Consider the following 13,797-nt stretch of genomic DNA (forward strand, 5'->3'; position numbering starts at 1 on the left):
CCACTCCGGACTACATCCGTATTTTTTAAATTAGCATGGTACTCTTCCTGCTATGCTGCAGCCTCTCAAATTTGTCAGGAGCACAGACCTACCTGTCAAGAGACCTGAAATCTATGTTTGACTCTGTTACAATGTCCTAAAGAACAAGTTAACCTTTCTGAACCTTCCCCAGGTCTTGAAATGTGGTGGATTTCATCCAGAAATCAATCTGGAAAGATTTATCATGAAACTTAAGACTATATCTTTAAAAAAAAAGAATAACTCTATTGCTCCAATAATGACATTTTTAAAAAACAGTTTTAAAGACATTATCCTACAGAAGATAAAAAGATTTTAGCTCCAGAGATATTTGTTACAGTGTAATTAACAATAGCAAAAAAATAGGAGGGGTGATTAAAATGTTTAATTATCATATATCTTCTTTATTACACTGTATGCTATGATTTAAGATATTGATTTGGAATATAATTCAATAACATAGGGAAATAGTTAATGAATAATGTTAAGTGAAATAAAAATCAGGGCACAGTGAAATGTATGGATATCCTATCTTGATCCTATGCACAGAAAAGAAAGACTAGGGGCGCCTGGGTGGCACAGCGGTTAAGCATCTGCCTTCGGCTCAGGGAGTGATCCTGGAGTTACGGGATCGAGCCCCACATCAGGCTCCTCTGCTATGAGCCTGCTTCTTCCTCTCCCACTCCCCCTGCTTGTGTTCCCTCTCTCGCTGGCTGTCTCTATCCTGTCGAATAAATAAATAAAAAATCTTTAAAAAAAAAAAAAGAAAAGAAAAGAAAGACTAAGGAAACTGCTTGCCAAACTATTGCCAACAGTCACACTGGAATGAAAGAGGGTAATTTTTGGGGTACTTGGGTGGCTCAGACAGTTGAGAGTTTGACTCTTGATTTTGGCTCAGGTCATGATCTCAGGGTTGTGAGATCGAGCCCTGTGTCGGACTCTGTACTGGACATGGAGCCTGCTTGAGATTCTCTCTCTCCCTTTCCCTCTGCCCCCTCTGCCCCTTAAAAAAAAGTAGGTAATTTTCATTTTTAGTTTTTATTTCTTTTAATGTTTATGGTTCATTTTTAAGCTTTCCTATATTTCTCAAATTTGCTTTAACATTTACTTATTATTTTATAAATGAATGAAACCTGACACATAATACCAGGAGGTTGAAATAGACAAAGTCTAAAGTCATCTGCTTCAATGTTAAAGATCTTTGCTTCCACAGTAGCTTCACATATAAAGGTCTGTGATCAAAATAACTGACAGTTTCCAGGCAAGAAATCGCTAACAAAAGACTGTGCTAAACACACGGAATCCTGATGCCCGTTTCTACACCACTGCCTGAAGTGATGGGTCAGGTTATGTCCAGTGTGACATAGCGATCAGACTGGCTGAGTATAAATCGTGCTGAAAGCAAAAGTCCAGCGAAGGGGCCAGTAGTAGTAAGCATGGCTCAGTGTTTATGAGATTCATCAAAGCTATGTAAATGTTGGCATCTGAAAACCGACCAGTGTGAACTGGTTTTTACAGCGATGTCATGCTTGGTCAGAAGGCTATTTTGGCATGAAATAATTCCATAGGTGGGAATTTGCTTGTCCCCCCATAAGGCTCAGAGTGACCTACTACATTGGAAGGCTAATGAATTTTTCAAAGTGTTTTAAAAGCCAGTTCTGGGATGGCATTTTGATCTGCCTCCACCACAGTGAGTTTATGTCTGGACTTTTTTAGCGTGGAGCCAAGAGAGCTAGGGCTTCAGGCCACAGTCCAGGGATATCAGCCAAGTGGCAAGCACAAGATCAGTTACAGACTAATGAAGTTGCTTTGTTCCGTGCATGCTTTATTATGTTAGGGTCTTACAAAGCAAATTCACAATTAAATAATAGAAGAAATATTCAGTTAGAGAATGCAATTCTCCCTCCCGTTTATCTTTTCCTTTGACCTGTATGCATTTTCTAAGACCATGCTTTCATTTGCCTACAGTCTAAAAAGAAAGAAAACCAGGGTGCCTGGGTGGCTCAGTTGGTTAAGTGTCTGCCTTCGGCTCAGGTCATGATCCCAGGGTCCTGGGATCGAGTCCCACGTCAGGCTTCCTGCTTGTGCTCTCTCTCTCTGTGTCAAATAAATAAATAAAAAAAGAAAAGAAAGAAAACCAAAGTTCCCCCAATGAGCTTGGTAAATACTCAAAAGATAAAACAAAATCTGAATCAAAGTTTAAGCTTGCATTAATCCACAAAAATCAGTTGAACTACTGTTCATCTTTCCCTGAAAGAATCCAGCTGTCCACAAAGGCATTTTTATGGTAGCTGCCAAAGGGTGAGAGAATCCTACCTGATATTTCGGTCAGGAGATGCCACACACAAACCAAGTGAGGCTGTTAAGGGCTAGGGGGAAGATGAAAGTATTAAAGTTGCAGAGATGTAATAATGTACAACACAATGCAACAGCTAACATTGCCATACCGTATGTCAAAAAGTCATTGTGAGAGTAAATCCTAAGAGTTCTCATCACAAGGAGAAATTTTCCTCTTTCATTCTTTCTTTTCTTTTTCTTGTATCTATTAAAAAATGAATGTCAGCTGAACCTATCGCGGTCATCGTCTTACAACATAGTAAATCACACCATCATTCTGTACACCTTACACATATATAGTGATATATGTCAATTATTTCTCATCAGAAATGGGGAAAAAAGCAGCAGAGAGTTTGGGGGCAAAGAACGACTTGCCCCCTTGCCTCCCTGGAGAAGGGCCCAGGGACAGTGCCTTCCCGGGGAGCAGACAGACATGTGTCCTCTCAGACATACCCATGGCAGAGGAGCCGCTGATTTGTGCACCTGCTGTGACACTTCTGTCTTCCCAGAGCCAGGTGCTGATCTGGCCAGCACCACCGGCCACTTGCTGGGGGAAACGTGTATGGAGAGTGCAAAGACGAGCAAAGACACTTCTACATTCAGGATGAACTTCAGCCTTCATGTTTCTTTTCCATTTTGGGGAGCAAGATGCAAGCATGCACATTTCACTTTTGCACCCTTCGTTTAGTTGATAATTTTCACAACAAAACAACTGGATCTTATTGAATTCATGGGCTGCTTCTTCTTCTTTTTTCTTTTCAAGCCTCTTATTCTAAAGTTCTGGGTTTTGTTTTTTGTGGGGGTTTTTTCCTTTTTTTTTTTTTTTTTTGCTTTGTTTTTTGGTTTTGTGGTTTCTGTTGTTGTTTGAGTAAGGGAAAGAAATGGTTTCTGTTTTCCCACAAAAACCTTTCAAATAATCAAAGTCCATCAGTAGCCCACCCCACCCCCTCGGGCTGTTCTTAGGGAAATTTTTTACAGGCTCATGGGCCCTGCTGCAACTTTTTTTGTGGAGTCCAGAACCAGATTTAGTTCTCGACTCAGGTTGGGAGCGGGAGGCGGACTTTCTCGCATCTTCTACATGCCACAGGCCTATTTCTGCCTCCTCGCATCAGGCTCACATTTTTAGCACCATCGCCCTCCCTCCTGACTCATGATCACTTGTTATAAAAACCATGACATTTCACATATCTGGCTTCCCGTAAGAACAAGATCTCCTGTGCGAGCTACTTTTCCAGACAGCCAAAGTTCACCCTCCAGATGACAATTCCTTTCTATTGTAATTATCCGAATTAGAAATTTTTCTGAACCTGCTTGCACACCCCACCTTTCTCCTTAAACAGGACACTGAGCTTAACTAATCTTTCCTCCTTGATGATACAGGGTTGTTACTGTGAACATCAGCAACGTACTTGACATCATGTTACCGCCCCAGACACCACGCGGACACTTAGTACTATTTACTCTACCCCGGATGGAAGGGCACTTATGGAGGGCCTGGGTCGGCTTCTTATAGGTTCTGTTCGATTCTGGTTTTGTTGGTAAGTTATCAGCAACTACAGTCTTGGGCAACTACAGTCTTGGGCAACCTCTTCTTCCATCACTGCGCTCTGAGAAAATCAAGCTTGTGAATATTTTGTCAAAGCCCGAACTAAGTGATGATGGTGATGATGGTGATGGTGATGGTGATGATGGTGATGGTGATGATGGTGATGACGGTGATGGTGATGACGGTGATGGTGACAGCTAACATTCGTGAGTCTTTCCTGTGTCCCAGCATTGCTCTTGAGTGTTTTACAGATGTTAACTCACAACTAGGCTCAGGGATAGAGTTTGGGGGATTTTCCTGTGAGGAAAGAACTAACTTTAAAGATATGTTTTCTTTTTTAAAAAATTTCTTTGACTATAGTTGACACCCAATGTTACATGAGTTGCAGGTGTGCAACACCGTGATTCAACAGCTCTATACCCTGTGCTCAGCGCAAGCTACCGTCTGTCACCACACAACGCTATTACAACATCAGTGACCATATACCCTGTGCTGTGTCTTTTATTCCCATGACTTATTCATCCCATAGCTGGAAGCCTATGCCTCCCACTCCCCTTCCCCCATTTTATGCATCCCTCCATCCCCCTTCCCTCCGGCAGCCATCAATTTGTTCTCTGTATTTATAGGTCTGATTCTGCTTTTGGTTTGTTTATTCACTCGTTTTGGTTTTTGATTCCCACGCATGAGTGAAATCATACAGTATTTGTCTTTCTTAGCCTGACCTCCTCCACTTAGCCTAACACCCCCTAGGTCCATCCATGTTGCTGCAAATAGCACAATCTCATCTTTTTGATGGCTGGGTAACACTCCTCTGTCTCTGTGTGTGTGTGTGTGTGTGTGTGTGTGTGTGTGTGTGTGCACGCACACACACATCTTCTTTATGTATTCATAAAGATATGTTTTCAATAATCAATTTTGGCTGCCTAAAGGAAAGCTGCTCTTGCAGATTTTCTACCTTTCAGGAGACGGGTTGGCTGATGTCGCCAGATGAGTGAACTCCAGAAGCTGGAAATGCTGGGCCTGCATTTCCTCTTCTCCCTCTTCCCCCCTCCTTCAAAACTCTTTTCTTCTTCTCTTTTCTCCCAGTTCCTTCCAATTCCAGCTCCGCTTTCCTTCTTTTCTTTCTTCCCCTTTCCTTTACTCCTATATGTGCCTGGAGTATAACCAGCAGTTTTCAGGGGCGCCACTAAGCTGGCAGACTCAAGAGCACACAGCAGGCTTGGCACAACTGGGAGCTGTGGCCCGACTCCAGCTCTTCTCCCCACGAGCTGCATCAATGCGGTGAGTCACCCTACTGTACGATCAGCCAATCAATTAAATCAATCAGTCAAAGTAATCCTTAAGGCCTCCAGCAACAGACTAACAGCCATGAGGAAATCTGCAAAACCAAAAGCTGTACCAACAATTTTGATGGTAAGTAAGGGACAACTTCAAACTTTTTTGAAATGCATTCTCTTTATTAAAAATTCACTGAACTCCCACAATATTTCTGACACTGTAAAATCTAGTCACACACTGATTTTCCAAATAGCTTATTGATCTCTTATATTCCTTTTGCATGGGTATACAGTGAGAAATGTCTCCCAACTTGTCAACCAAATCAGAGATAGCTGAGCTACATATTTTTCTCATTGCTGGTTCTCAGTAATATTTGTTGATGACTCAGTTGTCCGAGGGTTTTTAATATAAAACGGTCACCACAAAGAAATAAACCTCTCTTGGATCAAAGTGAACTTACCATCCAACCCTCCTATAAACCTGTCAAGTTGTTCACTTTTAATTTAAAGGGAATTAAGTGTTCCAGGAGATCAGGTGGGCAGAGTCTCTGAGGCTATAAGAAGAGATTCCTGGATTTGGAGTCAGCTGGTGTGGGAGGCAACTCCAGCTCTACTTTTCATTGGCAGTGGAATGTGGGCCAACTTCCTGACTCCCTAACACTCAGTTTCCTCAACTGCAAAAGGAGAATAATACCTACCTCACAAGACCATTATGGACATTCAGTGAAAAAAAAAAAAACAACAAATCTCTTGGAGGGAAGACAGATATTCACCAAATTTTAGGCGAACTAAAAAGAACTAAGAATTAAGAATTGTCCCTGTCTCTATGAAACGTCAGCAGGGCTTCCTGGCTCTCTTGTCCACCAGTGATCTCTTTCATGTTTTTATTACTTTATTACTCAGCTCTATGTCTCATCTTAGGACATTCACACCTGCAACAGCCCTAAGAGGGGAGTGCTAATATTGTTCTCATTTTATAGATGAGAAAACCAAGACTCAGCAAGGCTAAGTAACCAAGCTTGCCTGAGGAAGAAGTCAAAATGGCAAAGTCAGGCTTTGAAACCAGGTACCTGGCTCCAGAGCCCACACCATCAGCCACTATGCCAAACTGCATTTAGGGGAAAGAAATGATGAGGAAGACAAAAGGATCTCCAAGCTTCTTTCAAATCCAAAAATGCTCTATGAAATTCTTCCCGAATCTTCCTACTTAGGCCTGGCAGCTTCTGCTATGGGTTACATCCTGGGCTCCAGGTTATGGGCTCAGGTACATGAATGTGTGATTACTGCTGCTCCAAAGGGAAGGCACCAGTCCTTAAGGATGAAAACAAAGATACATTTTTGATTGTGTTGACTGACATCTAATTTAAACTACTTGTTTAGAAGCACCCACGTGATATTTGCAATCACAAAAAAAGCTAATTCCCAAATGTGAGTAGATAAATCCTGAATCACACCAGACCTGTTGCCAAAACATGTTCATGACCATATACATTGTTGTAAAATGTATTTATTTATTCTTGCCAGTGTCCAAAACTTGTAATAAAAAACACATACAAAGAAGCCAAAAGACACATTAAAACAAGTATAACAAGATAGAAACTGAGCAATAAAAAGAAGAAAAACTTACTACAGAAATACAAGGCTAAGGAGTAAGCATCAACATAGCGTTGAGCTTCCTGGCAGCCAAAGCAAGAATAGAAAATGCATGAAGCCAAAGATACGCAATTTTTCTGGACACCATCATTTCAAAAAGACTCTTGCATCATAGCCTAAGAAGAGTACCTGGGAAAGTCTGGTCACATCCCTGAGAGTTCAATGAAGTGGAGAACCGTGGTCAGGCTCTCCCACAAACAGCACACTGGTCGGACAAGGGGTCTGCTTCAGGACAACGCATGGGTTTATCCCATGCACGAGGTCTGCAGTGTCAGGGCTGGACAGAAATACTAATGAGACTAGTCTGGAATGCCTGCACCTTTCCTCTCAAGGACTCTGGAAAGTTTCCCTGCCAATCTCTCTGATATTAGTACTGCTCCAGACAAAGCAGAAGAGGCTGGGCAGACTTGGTGTGGTAGTTGGGATTGGGGAAGTGTAATTTTTAGTCCTTGAACCACACAGCAGAGGGACTAAGGCACTAATAAGCTCCATTTGCTGATCTACCCAATGTGCTTTTGCAGAGGCTTTTAACGGCCCATTCCCTTCCTTGCCTCTCTCCATTCCATTCACGCTTGAATTCAACCAATATTTGCAGATTCCCAACAGTCATGCATAGAAACTAGCCTCATTAGTTTGCAGTAACATTTTGTAGGAAGTACACACTTTGTGCAAAGTGCTGGATGGCACTCCTTGACCTTAATGCTTCTCACCTGCTTCTAGTAAACCAACCTGGGTTTGTGCATACCATCACCACTCCGTCTTCAGATTCAGATCACTAGGAGTCTGCACCTATCTATCACATATTCATTTTTATTGAGTCACTACAATGGGTTATGATTTTGTGTCTAGCACAGGCATGGCTCATGGTCCCAAGAGGCATCTAAAGGCTGTTACTGCTCCAAAGCATTGGATGCTGGAACAACTGACCAGTGGGTTTGGTCCTCGTCCACCTCCTGGTCCCCACAAGCTGAGACAATGTCCTCCCTTGTCTCTTTCTAAGGAACAGACTTAAGGACTCCCTGACAGGAAGTGAAGGAAAGAAGATTTGCACACAGCAGTTCATTAAGATTAAATGCACGGGCCGAACTGATAGCCCACTCCGCTGTTTCAGGGAGGATCAGCCTGACAAGACCGAAGAGAATTTCTATCTGATCTGTGACACCAAGTGTTGCTTTGCTGTTCTTCCTTTTGCACCAGAGGAGGCCAAGTACCAGTTGTGCAAAGTGAGAATGATCTTGGTGTGCATGAAAGGAATCCCTCATCTGGTGACCCATGATGCCTGTACCATCTGCTGTCCTGATTCCCTCATCAAAGTGAAGGATGCCACTCAGATTAATTTGGACATGGGCACACCAAACAGAGCAGCCAAACAGAGCAATGGGTGAAAGAATCTCTAGGTGGCATAACTGGAAGGCTCTTTGTACTTAATTAATGGTAACATGGCATGCCTCATTGCCAAAACAAACAAACAACTTACTAAACATCAGGCATTGCACCAGGGCCTGATATACAATGGCGAACAAAATTATACAGAGAGAGACCTGTTTTTTCATCTGATTAAGCAAACAAACATGCCCAATAGAGATATAATGACAAGCTGCGGTAAGTGATCTAAAATCATTACCCAAAAATCCAACTTTTAGAGTGAAGGCAGTGGAGTGGAAAGAGGTCCTTTAGGGAGACTTCCCTTCTTCAGCTCATCTGAAGAAAGGGTAGGAGTTATTTATGCCAGGTAGGAGGAGAAGCCCAAAGGAGCTGAGCAGCACGCTGGGTCAGATCCCAAGGTCATGCTACAAGTGCTCTCTGTTTTCTTAAGAGCAATAGAAGGGTCCTGAGGCTTACTGAGATGCAAAAGGTGCTTTCACAATGATCTCCCTGCAGCAATGGGAGAGCGGTTTACCGGAGACTGGCGAGCCCACTGTTGCAGCCATCTGGATGACTTAGTGATGCCTGGGATAAGGTGGCTGGGGATAGGGTGGAGGAGAAGTCAGTTTCCGGCTGGAGAAACTGCATGGATAATAATGCCATTCAGTGAGATAAGGAACTGCAGAAAACGACCAGCTGGGGCAAATGGAAGAAAGCAGCCACTGTTCCAGGTTCTGTGCTGAGGACTGTGGATATAGCACTTTGACTTTACAACAAATCTGCAAAGTGGGTATCATTATCCCATTTGTCAGATTAAAAACCCAAGACCGGGGATGCCTGGGTGGCTCAGTCAGTTAAGCCTCTGCATTCGGCTCAGGTCATGGTCCCAAGGTCTTGGGATCAAGTCCTACGTTGGGCTCCTTGCGCAGTGGGGAGCCTGCTTCTCCCTCTGCCTGCCACTCCCCCTGCTTGTGCGCACTCTCCCTTTCTGACAAATAAATTTTAAAAATCTAAAAAAAAACAAAAATAAAAACAAACAGACAAAAAAACTCAAGACCGTGTTATCAGCTTAGTGGGTCAGAATTTTCAGAGCAACCTAGTACCCAGTTTGCCTCCCAAGGTCCCTTAAGAAGAAAGATTACCTTCCCCTGGAAACCAAAGCCAAAAGCCACAGGGTTCAGATACAAATGGATTTGGCACATTGCCAGAGACTCTGAGTTGGCTACTCTGGAACCTGCGGCAGGGAAGTCTGTGCATGATTGTGCAGGGTGAGAGGGTATCAGTCATATCAAACTCCATGTGAATGCTGCCCCCTGAATATATCAGTCCTGCCCCTCCCCAGTTTCTCTTCAAAGATGACTCCAAACTCTATGATTCTCCCCTCAATCCCAGGGTCCAAACAGAATCAGTGGCCAAGGCAACACCATGCATTTCACCTCTCTGGTCCCCAGATGTTCTTTCCATTTTTGCAGCCTTCATCCAGACCCAGGTAGTTCTCCCTCACCCTTTTCTCTGCTCAGCTAGCACTCCAGGGAGGAGTGGATATACAGGAAGAGCGAAATCTCCATCACCAACCCACCACTGCGTGTAAGAGCTCTCCAGAATGGCACACCAAACCCCAAACAATGTTAATATCTGCCCAAATAAATGCTACAAATAGAAATAAACAGGTTATACCAAAGCTGTCACCTTTTTACTCAGTTAACATCAAATATTCCCAAGTCACTAATTAAATGGTGTCCTTGCTCACCTAATCACGTCCTCCAAGACCCAAGGTGCTGTCTGAATGGCAGTGACCGATTCTTTGCCTTTGAGGCAGACCAATCCACTGTGAGAGTTACCCTGAAAAAATCTGACTCTTCTCCGCAGCTCTTGGTCTGAAAGCTCCAGCAGTGAGACATGGAGCTGACCCCAGGGCTAAAGCAATCAAGGGCTCTTTTCCCCTAAGGGGTGACACCACATTCACAGAAGTGCTTTGGATTCCTGAGTCTCCTTCCTGCTTACCAAAGCTCTGGCAAAGTCTCAAGTGCACCAACCCTCACTCATGATGGGGAGGGAGCTGATCCCGTGGTCTGTGATCAGAATGAGCTCAGCTCCCCAAATGAAACTGCTTTGACAGCAGCTCTATCCCCCCTAGTCCTCACCACAGCAGCCCTTTCAAAATACCTGCAACAATTACTTTAAAGACGCTTTTTATTGACAAGTCCAACTTTTCTTCCTGTAAAGGAATCAAGAACATATTCCTCCAACTTCAAATCAAGATGATGACTCTGCAGACCGGCTGCTGTGTTTTTCTTTCTTTTTAAAAACCCCATCCCCTCTACAACTCCAATGTGACTGCTCATTTAGAATTTTGAATGTGCTTTCTTGGTCCCTATGCCACATACCGCAGAGTCTAGGTTGGCATTTAGGTCATGCGGAATTTTTCTTCTATACAAGTCCACGTCGTGACTAATACCCACTGCAGAACAGAGCTCTTCACCTGCAGCTGTCCTGCGGAAGGGACAGAGTCATTCCTCAGACTGTAGTGGCGACCCTATCCCCACCCTCACTTTGCAAACAGCATTCCTGAGACACTGATGCGCCTGGATCCTTCCAGCGGCAGCTGACATTCCTCCAACCCCCCAACACCCAAGGCTGCCTAGTGATCTACATCTTAGGGCATGTGGATGGCAGTGCCCCCAACATACACACCCATTAGCAGCTGCTTGAATTGCATCAGCTGCTGGGGTCCAGGCAGTGGAAGAGGCTCAGTAGCCAAGTGTGGAGACCTTGGTTTCTCACCAGCCAAAGCCCCAGGGCTCTGATGTTTCATTTATTTCATTTCTTCCTCCCAAAGTTCATGGGAATTTGGACCATTTACTGCCACCATGAAGTGCTCTTGGCCTGTGTACCTTTCTGAGTTGACCACTGTGAAAGGGGAGGACATTTCCCAAATCACAGCACAGGGCATCCGGGAACCCTCATTCCCTCCCTTCCTCAATTTTTCTTACTAGAGAAATGCTACAACTAAGAATAACTAAGACACCACCATAGAAATGGCAAAACTAAAAATGGAAAGCGTAGCTAAAACTTCAGGACGAGCCTGGGACTATATAGGATTTGATCTCTGTCCCTATTCCAGCTCTGAATGGGCAGGTTGAAGACCAGTCAGGTGGGTACCGGCAAGAGAAAAAGAAAATGTGTTTTTATTCTCATTTCCAGCTCTAGCAGTGGGTGTCCAAACCAGAAACATAGCTGAGCGCTCACAGGAGGGGAATGCAGCCAGCATCACCCACCCTTTGATCAGCATCTCTACTGTCTCGGGGGTCTTGCTCTCATACCGCTTACTCTACTGTCATGATTGTTTAACAATCATTGTGTTAATTTCCTATTTGTCATTCCGTATTTGTCAAGAAGGTGCCATTTCGGGAGACCATGCTTGGAGTAAGTGACTACCTCCCTTGCTGACCTCCACCATCAGCTAAGGTTTTTTTTACCAAGAAGATCTAGGCACCCAAGCATGTCCTGACCAGGTGGAAGGCAGGCCCCCTAGAGAAGCATTTCAGTGCCTGGAGGGATCTCACCAAGGCCAGAGTTGGGGTCTGCTTTTGCCATTTCTGATAAATACAGCATATTCTCAGGAAGGAAGGGTATGTATCAGAAGGAGAGATTTAGAGGAAGAGGGGGTGGGATTATGTCAGTGAATCTGCCTCAGCTTAAGGATCAGAAGACTGGGATGAAAAAAATTGACAGTGTGCTCTCCCAATTTCAACAGAAATAAGCCCCAAACTACCTGACAAAAATTCAAAAACATCCCTTCCCTTTCAAAGATTTCTGATCCACACCAGGGCTTGGCCTAGAATGGGAGAGCTGCTTCTCTCCTCACAATGACAGATGAATAATAAATGCTCCTCGTCAGGAGGAAAAATGATGCACACTTTCTCCAAAGTTGTGACCATTGGAAATTTTATCTATGACTAATAGTTACTCTACTTTGCAATTTAAAATGTCTTTTGTCTATTGGAATTAGCTAGTTTCAGTGATGGTGAGGTTATGTTAGGACTTTGGAAAGGACATTGACTACTCCAACCTATTAAAAGATACACATCATGACTACAGAATATCAAAGCAAGAAGCCAAGTAGGTAAGAAAAAACCTTGCCAGCTAGACTTTTCAAAGGTATCATGCGGATAAGACTATATTAACTTCTGGCAGAAAACAGCTTAAGCATAACACCTAAATTCTGTCTAATTCTGGTCTAATCAGGCTTAAATGAAAGCCAGCATAACTTTCTTCTCCTTAAAATGTTTCCCAAAGTATTAGCCTGATTTTTTTAAGCAGTACTAATTTATTATGAATATCCTTTTCACAAATGAATGTCATAATAATGGACTTGATTTTTTTTCTCCCAAAACAAAGAGTACCTATCCTCTAAAACAAAAGGTTTTCTACTACTGTAGTTAATGTTGCAAATTAAGTAAAACTTTTATTTACCTAGAAAATATCATTTATCAGGAGAACTGTGACACCAAAAGTGACCAAAACACCTTTTCTGTAGCTGACTATGAAAGACTGTGATCTCTAACAAGAAACCTATTCCAAGAAAAAACAAATTAGCAAAATTGTCCTTCTGGCTAACACAGGAAACTAGGAACAGTATTTCAAATAACGACTTCTTTTTCCTATCTTTTTTTTTTTTTTAATGATGTAAAGCAAATTGCTCATCTAATGAAGGGACTCGGTAAATAAACTTACCCATTACTTTCAAATGATTGCTCTGAAATAGGAAATTTTTCCATTCCAGCAACTGTTCTTCAGAAATGAGGCAAATCTCTTGCTCACACCAGACCCCACAATCTAAATGTTTGTTGTTAAAATACATGTTTCAGAAGGGGAACATGGGTGCATGTATCCATGACGACCATCCATTTTCACTCACCAACAAAATAAATAAGTAAATAAGTTGGCATAATCAACTTTCCTTTTTGACCATTTCTTACTCATTGTTAGGTAAAAAGAAAAACAAAAATGAAAACAGAGAGCTTACTTACACTATCAGTAATGCACGCAATTTCTGAAATCACTATTTTCCTTCATGTACTCAAGTAAAACTATTAGGGGGTCAGCAATAAACACAGAAATGACCGCCAACTTTCTCAATTCTGAAAACCCGACAAAGGTTTGACTCTCTGGGAGGCTTAAGGTAGAAAATGAAATACGTACATTAGCATTAATCAACACTAATGGTCTTTTAAAAGATAAAGTCCTTGTAAGAATCACACTTGGGTCTACAACTCCCTTTTTTGTGCAAGCATAAATACGTTACAGTAATAACCCTGCAAATATCCTGCCTTGTGATGAAGATGTCACCGTAATACAGACTTTGTATTTTGTCTTCTATGAACGTTTAAAGGTTAAAGGCATCATAAATTATGCATTTCCTCCTATGCCAGGCCCAGGAAAGGTACTTTCACTGTTCATTAAAGATATTGCTTCTAAATGATCAGAGGCTTTTTCCTAAGTGTTGAAACAGAAACATTTCCATTATGTTTATGACTGCTATGCTGGAGAGCCAAAACAGTTTGGAATTAGGAAGCTGCTAGAATCTGTTGTTTCAGA

At 42.6% G+C, this 13,797-nt stretch overlaps 1 protein-coding gene and 1 pseudogene across 7 annotated transcripts in view; one reads left to right on the forward strand and one right to left on the reverse strand.

The window, feature by feature from the left end:
- Positions 1-13,797, reverse strand: part of PRUNE2 (prune homolog 2 with BCH domain) — a 248,761-nt gene that overhangs the window by 233,926 nt on the left and 1,038 nt on the right. The window lies entirely within an intron of this gene.
- LOC113269874 (40S ribosomal protein S4, X isoform-like) lies at positions 3,165-8,216 on the forward strand (annotated as a pseudogene).

This window comes from Ursus arctos, unplaced genomic scaffold, assembly GCF_023065955.2.
Source record: "Ursus arctos isolate Adak ecotype North America unplaced genomic scaffold, UrsArc2.0 scaffold_33, whole genome shotgun sequence".
NCBI classification, from domain to species: Eukaryota; Metazoa; Chordata; class Mammalia; order Carnivora; family Ursidae; genus Ursus; species Ursus arctos.